The following is an 8,444-nucleotide window of genomic DNA, read 5'->3' as shown; positions in this document are numbered from 1 at the left end:
ACACGAAAGATTGGGTTCAACTTGAATCATCCCTTGATCAGATCCCGGTGGCTCAAACACCATGGTTACTCCCCATACATGTCCCTCGTAGCTATTCTTCCCACCCGTTGATCGCCACGTCACTCAATGCATTTCGATACGCTTGCAAAACCTATCAGATCTCCTCAGTTACGGGCCCACTAACACCACTAAAACTCAACCCAGCTTTCCCACCGGGTTTGCACCCCTCTTTTCTCAAGGGATTGTGGCCTCATCCCAGAGTCCTGTCTAAAGACTTCTATGACCGTAATCATCTTCTATCCTATACAAACCTGTCGAGAAAAATGCTCAAAAGTGGGTTTTCCCCATGGACATACAATCAGATACAACATTTTCTGACCTCCAAGCCCTACACCCTAGCTGGAGTTCGAACCTTAACCTCCTTTGAACAAACATGTACACTGGTCGAACCACAAAGACACCTCATCTCCTTTTCGTATAATCTACTATTTCCACAACAGACCAGTAATGATAACTGGTCTACCAAAGCCTGGAATAGAGACCTGCCATCACCCTTAAATCCCAAGGATTGGGAAGGTTCTTATTCTGTCATACATAAAGGCTCCCGAAATGTCTGTGTTCAGGAGAACGCATTTAAATTGCTCTCCAGGTGGTACAATACACCTCTAAAATTGCATCATATCTTCCCGTCTGTCTCCCCGCAATGTTGGAGATGTCAGGCCAGTCTTGGCACTCTAGAACACATTTGGTGGTCATGCCCCATCGTCCAGCCATTTTGGCAAGAAGTCCATAGAATCACCCAAAAATTTTCCACCCGCCCACTACAGTTTTCCCCTGCTCAACTTCTTTTTCATGTCTCCACTCAATCTAAAAAAGCCTACATGGGATCCCTAACCATGCATATGCTCATGGCAGCGAATATGTGTATCCCAGCCAATTGGAAATCCAAACATCCCCCTTCATTACTGGAATGGTTCAACCGTATTAACAAAACAGCTGAGATGGAGAACCTGATACATCAGGCCAATGACACCCCTTCTACCTTCACATGCATATGGTCGAGTTGGTTGCTTTTCAGTACATCCCCAGACTATCTTTCACTGATCCCCTAAATCGCTAAATATGTCTGTGATCTGCGAAAATGACTGGCTGGACCAGTTCCCTTTCCTTTAAAAAATATCCCTTAGTGCATTACGCACTAGTTCTTTACACTGGAGATTATCACTTCATGTACATCTCTGAACTTACATACGCATAACATTATCACACCAACATACTATCGACAAAAACTGCATTTACCTACTAAGAGGTAATGACTCTGTATTTGATTTCGCTCTTTTCAAATGAGCACAGTGCCTGTTCTGATCACTTAACATCTTCTAAATCGCAGTAGGGCACTGTACTTACGACTATACCAATATACCTGTCAGATAACCTCACCTTATACCATTATACACTTACAAATGTTTACTTTTCAGTTCTTCTCATGTTAACTGTTGCATTTACTTTTCGAGACATTGTAACGTTTCTTTGCTCTGTACCCAAACGATTGACTTTAATGTTTATGTTATGCACAAAACTTCAATACAATGTCTTTAAACTTAAAAACTTAAATTCTTTGCAGAATTTTTTACTAGAATATGTTGCATGTGTCTTAGAAGAACTGCTCTGAATATTTCCATGTGAACGTGTTCACCTCAGACATTTCAGCACTCAGTGGTTTCCTGTTTATAGATGAACCCTTCCTCTTTGAGGTTGCTGCTGATCATCAGGTACAAAACACATGAAAACGAATTGTCTTACTTATCTGTAGCTTATAATTGGAAAGCCAATGTAAGTCTCAGAACAAACACATTGAGATGGATTTACATAAAGGAGCATAGACTGAGATAAAGTAATGTTGACTTTTAGGCTGAGTGCACACATGCTGCAGGCCCGGGCTCACAGCAGGGGGTTCAACGTGTCCCTATTCACAAATTCAGGTGCGAATCAGTTCCAAATGTCTGCCTGAATTAACACCTGGATTGGAACAAAAGACACACAGGACCCTTTCCAAATGGACTGCACACTGGTGGCAGCCAAAAGTGATGCATTAAGAAAATCCAAAAACATCAACGGAAATAAATGGCTCTGCTGCATCTGTGTTCGTGAATCAAGAGAACCATTCATTGCTATTACATGCAGAGGTTATAGTTGAGCAGCACACTTTCCAAAACATTTTGGAAGCATTCAAAAAATGGTGGCACATTGGTTGGGAGAACAGGGTGGAACTGGCAGACAGAGAAGGAAGGGTTTTAGGGACTTTCAGGAAATCATGGCCTGATAAGGTCACACATTTCCATCCCTAGCAATTTTAAATTAAATAATGGCCTAGTAAGGTCATATATTTCCATCCCAATCTAAGTAATGGGGAGGGATTTTCATCCCAAAAGGGGTGGGACTTTACATGAAGCACGTGGCAGCAAAAGAGCAATTGGGTGATCATAAGGGAATTTTAGTCACATGATACAATAGCATACAAGTTATAACCACAAAATATGTGTAATCATACATAAGATACACAAGTGGGTAATAAAATCTATACATTGTATATGCAAATATATGTACATAAATATATACATTGTATACAATATACATTGTAATGTTAATATCAATAGTGAAATGATAAACAAGGTAGTAACAAAAAAATAGAACAACGGTCTCTCAAGATGAGACCTCAATAAAAATTCCATAGTTCACCACAATCAGAGTTGGATACAAACATAATTGAATGATATTGCCTGCAGGACCTAAGGCCTCACTAAGCCTGTAAAGATGAATAATTGGTAATATTGTAAGAGATCTGAATCAGGAGAATATACGAACACGGCAAATGGTGGCTCTACACGTTTCATGGCTTCCATGTCACTCGTCAGGAGCGAGCACGTGTGGTATCTGTATCTTGAAGGACATAAATATAGGCAAAGACAAGATGGGCAAGGACGGATATAACTAGGGGTAGGGTCTAGAAATCCCCACAGCTAATATATATACTCTCTAGGGTTCTATATAATGATGGTGTGGTGGCGGGACACCTCAAGCCATCCAGGGTACCCCCAACCGGGAGCCCCACAGAGACAAGATGGGCACCAAACGAGGCAGGCACGGGAGCTGAGGCGTATCTGTGGGAGAAGTGGAACGTGAATCATCCGGATGTAATTGCAGTGCGGGGAAAGTGAAAGTGAAGGGCTGAAAGCCGGTGCTATTGAATGGATGAGTGAAAGACGAGGCATCAAAACAAGTTGCCACTAGTGGGAGGTGAAGAGTGAAGAAAAAGCAGTAACCCCACAAAGAGTAAGTGGGGTACTGGGGAGTGAGAGTAAGGGACATGGAGCCCATGCAGAAAGGGCCAATAGGAGGGAGTGAGCGGACAACACATGAGGTTGCCAATGGTGACAAGTGAAGGGGAAACAAGAACCACTTAAAACTATGGAAAAGAACAAAAATCAAAAAGGCAGTGAAAAGGGTGAAGAGTATTACCTGACAAAATTTTAATTCCAAAGGGAAGGAAAGAAATGAGATCCCGAGTGCTATGGTGTCCAGTATGTGAAAGGCCTCGAGTGCCCAGGCCACCCAGAGAGACGCTCATATAACGCCAATGCGGGACTGCCCACCAACGTCACGCCGTGTGGCGAGGGGGAGGAGCGTTGCAAGTATGGCCGGAGATATACGACCAAACAGCACACTGTTGCCTCCCCCCCAGCCCATGAGCATGGAAACAAACACCAGTGCGTAACGCCGCCATCAAGGAGACACCACACACATAGCGTAGGTGCGTGACATCGACGTGCAATAGCGGGAAGGAGGTGGGAGGAGACCTGCAAGGCGCATCACAGCTCCCGGATGGGGAGAAAAGTGCCAGATGGCAAAGCAGCCCCACCAATTAATCTCCACCAACAACAGAACAGCCAATTAAGTAAATCTACTTCAAATGATAATTGATGTATAAAAAGTGATAAAATAAATAGGGAGATATTAAATAATGGATAATAATCAAACAAATATACTAATAAAAAAATAAATAAAAACAGGGGAGGTTACACAATAGGTCATAGGAGCAGGAGAAATAATCAAATTAAGCTAATAGAGCAACGACACGTGCCACCATCCCTAATGTCAGCTAGTTGCAGTGCTGAAACCCTTGAAAGCTGTGACCGAACAGATATGCCAGGAGACCTCCATCATATCTGAAATCAATGCATTTTTGTCATATAAGGTGCCACTGCCTGGTGGATATTTTCGTGAAATTATGTAACTTCAAAAGAGGTGTAAGGAAGAACTAAGCAGGCGGCTAAAAGACCTAACTGACTCTTGCCCAGAGGTAGTGCTGGCTACCCTGTGTGATCCCAGAATAAAGGGCAAGATGGCGCTCAGATCCAATTCACTGACATTCTGGCGAGATCAATTATTTGACAAGGTGAGAGAAAAAAACAACAAAATGAGGAAGCTTTTGCAAAGAAAAGAGGATGATGAAGAAGTTTGAGGGTTCCACATCAGTGTCACAGTACAAAAGTAGGAGCAGTGAGAATATCAGCACACCTCAGTCCACTATAGGAGCTTCTTGTTGGGCAGAGGCAATGGACTGCTTAGTGGGTCCCAGCAGCCAACCCCCATCCAAGAAAATCAGTGGTGTGCTTGAAATAGTTAGGTGTGTGTAGTGGTGAGACAAACTGCCCTGGGTTCAGTTCCAGCAAGGTTTAGTGAACCTAAAAGAAGTAGGGATGTGTGCTGTGGGTTTTTTTTTAAGCTAACAATAACGTTTTATTTGCTGACTTTTTTTTCTACAAGAATGGAAAAAAAATTGACTTCCCCAAAAATGCATGTGTGAGGTCCCTGTAAAATTCCATATCAGAACCCATAATCTGAGCATGCAGTCTGGCAGGCCAGTAATGCCGCATACACACGATCAGACTATCCGGCGGACTTAGTACGGTGGACCTAGTTCGGCGGAACACCCGCCAGGCTTTGCAGCCGAGGTCCGCCGGACTTTCCGAACGACGGACCTGCCCACACATGACCGGACTTTTCCGGCGGACAAACTAGCGGTGGCCCGGTCTTCTGTCACCGTTGCCTTCTCTTCTTCTCTTCTTCTTCCTTGAGATGTTGACTCAACGCTCTCTCCGACCGCAATGACAGGGACGTTTTGTGCGGCGACTTATATAGGGGAAAGGGGCGGGGTCACCGGGTGATGTCCCCACCTCTTATGATGTCACAGTCCCAGCAGCCTCCAGGGCTGTGACATCATAACGGGCGGGGACATCACCAGGTGACCCCACCCCTTGTCCCTATATAAACCCCCCTCACCCGATCTTCATGCTACAGCCACTGTTAAGAATGATGACTCATGACTGTGTCCCCACTCGGATGCCAAGGTGCCTGAGCTTGTGTCATGCCTGTGTCCCTGCCGACCATTTAGCATGTAAGGAGTTAACTGAGTTCAGTTACCTCTTTGGGTGCAGCTCCGTGCTTGACTTGTTTTGTCTGAATCCGGCATACACAGTTGCTGCAGAGGATACAGATGGAGGAGACACAGGCATGGCTTCACAGCTTGAGGCAGCCCGATCAGCCCCATCCAGACTGCAGCCGCCACCTACCTCTGGTCACGTGGCCTGCTCACCAACAGACTGCTCCTGCCAGGACATTCAGCCCCAGCTTACCGGTCAAATGTCCAGTGTGCCCTATGGCCAGTCAGGGCCCCATGGCTTTTATGCCACGTTGGTGCTCGGAAGAGTGTGAGTTTGTGCAGCGTGGTGCGGCGGGCAGAAAACATCAGTTTTTCAGATGCAAGTCCAGATGCAAAAACAGGAAATGTATTGTAACAAGAGTTCCGCAATACACAACAGGTCATGCGGGGAGGCAACCCAACTGGGAACATTCACAAAATGTAACAGCGGTGTGACAGAATATGGTAATCTCAGGGAAGCAGTCAGCATCTGTCTCAAGGAGTAGAATTCAGGGCCTGGCCAATGAAGGAAGGATGTCATGTTCCTGCATCTTTCTCAGATGCTAAACGCTGTCTCTGACAGATGGGTATCTTGTCCCTATAATACCACATGCAAAATGCATTCCAAACCCTGGAGATAGGCTCTGCCTGACCCAAGATGGCCACCAAAGTCACATGGGGTGCCAGCATTGAATTGACTGTTGTCCCTTATTGATCAAGGAAACCTTAGAGAAACTAGGTTCCTCTTGACTTCCTCCTCCACATGCATGGTCGCTGCGGATGAGCGCCACCTACAGTGGAGAAAATAAACTGCACCTGCCTTCAAACAAGATGTAAGGGGCAATGGTTATAGACCCTACTAGACAAAAACCTGGTACTGAGGAGGGGTATATATATATATATATAGAGTAGGAAATGGTGATTTCTTGATCATACATCACGGGACACAGGAGCTTCATTACATAGTGGGTTATATAGGCACCTCTGGTGATTGGACACTGGTTGACCCTAATTAAAGAGAATTCCTCCCCTATATAACCCCTCCCATCTGGGAGGCACCTCAGTTTTTTCGCCAGTGTCTGGTCGATGGTCACGTAAAACTTAGCTCTATGCTGGTCCCGGTGAGGGCCGAAGGGCTACAACAAAACCGGATCCATACCTCGGGCCGATATTTGACTCCCATGATGGTATGGTACCCGGGCTTCGTCTGCCGAAGAAACGAGGTTTTGCCTGTAAGTCCTCTCCATTGGAAGACTGGGCTCTGGGACAACCAGACTTGGGGTACTGTTGACTCAGGGCACCTGTCACGTACCTGGTGGTAGGAGCCCGGAGTGCAGGGAGCGGCCTCTCGTAAGCCTCTGGCTCGAGACCCCCTGGGAGTGAGAACAGGGGTTCTGGAGGGCAGAGGGCACAAGTGCCAAGTCCGTGTAGGTGGGCCTTGGCCAGGAGCTGGCGTAGACAGCGAAGGACGAAGTCAGGTGACTCAGGAACGGCAGGAAGTCAGCAGCTGGGAGCAAGCAGGTGGGCACCAACACGAGGTGGAACGGCAGGCAGAAGCGGAGTGGTCACAAGCCGGGTCGTCAACAGGCTGGCAGCAGAGGTACCGAAGGATAAGGCAGAAGAGTAGTCAGGAGGTCCGAAGGTCAGGGCAGGCAGCAGGCAGGATAATCAGGAAAAAGCCGAAGTAGAACGGAGACAGGAACAATCAGGCAAACAGAGCAACTCTCAGGAACGCTGTAGACAGGACAGCAACGAGCCCCTAGAATGAATCACTTAAGAAGCCTTCTGGGCGCCAAAGACGGTCGCACGGCACGTCTGTTCGTGCCCACGTCAAACCGTGCAACCGACCGTGGCCCCGCGCACCCGCGTGCGCACGTCTGCAACTCTGCGCACCCGCGTGCGCCCGATCGTACCAGCTCGCACCCGCGTGCGTACGTCTGCAACTCTGCGCACCCGCGTGCGCCCGATCGTACCAGCTCGCACCCGCGTGCGTCCGTTCGCGCCAACGCGCGCCCGGGAAGACCCATCAGCGCTCAACGGACCGACATTGTGGGTAAGTCTTCCACGGGCTGCTGGGACTCGGGACCGACCATGACAGCACCCGTAAGTTTCTGGCAGAGCTTTTTACATGGCCCAGGTAGGAGGATCTTTTCGTAAGAACCCCAGATACGCCTGAAGGTTGGCTAACAATACCCGCCGTGATGGGTGAAGGCTGGAATTGGTCTGAGATCAGCAATTCCTGCGGCGGGGAACAGGTAAGGGAAGTCATCCTATATATTTTAAATATATGAATGGATTTCTTCATTGTGAGTAGTTGTATGTCTTACCTGGTTTCCACCACTAGAGGGAGTAAGAGCAGCCTGATGCATACTTACATGCCTTTCAATACAACACGCTCAGTGAAAGCCAGCTACTCACGTCTCCCTTACAGTTCCTGCCACAGTTAAGGTAAAGAGGGGTCCCATGCAGGTCCAGGGGTCCCACGTTGCTCCCTTTGGGTTCTCCTCCCCCCCCCGGATTCCACGGTCCTCGTGCACGCGCGCGGGCGCGTGCACGCGCGCCGGGCGCGCTCCCGGCCTAATGGAGGAGGGGGGGGGTGTGGTTGCCAGCTGTGCACGATTAGTGTGCGCAACGCTGTAGTGCAGGCGCCAAGCGGCAGTTTTAAAAAGCCCAGAGCGTCAGGGGACTGTAACTGGAGACACAGGAGCTGTGGGCTGTAAGCATCCGTGGGGATTGGATCCAGGCAAACCTTAAGACACCTACTCAGCATCAGGTTGTGCAGTTTAAGCATATATTGATTTATTGTGAGACTTTAAGCGCAACAGTGATTGCATTTGTACTAGTACCTCTGCTTTGTAGCTTAGTACTATGTCTCCTCGTAAGAGGGTGTCAGGGGCAGGTAATAAAAGCACTGGCAAGTCACCGCCTAGGTCCAGGGGTTCCAACAGTGCATGCAAATTAC

Source organism: Lithobates pipiens, unplaced genomic scaffold (assembly GCF_037356315.1).
Source record: "Lithobates pipiens isolate NorthernLeopardFrog02 unplaced genomic scaffold, aLitPip1_a1.2 Scaffold_22, whole genome shotgun sequence".
Taxonomy (NCBI): domain Eukaryota; kingdom Metazoa; phylum Chordata; class Amphibia; order Anura; family Ranidae; genus Lithobates; species Lithobates pipiens.
The sequence above is the reverse complement of the archived record's forward strand: the minus strand, read 5'-3'. Positions refer to the sequence as shown.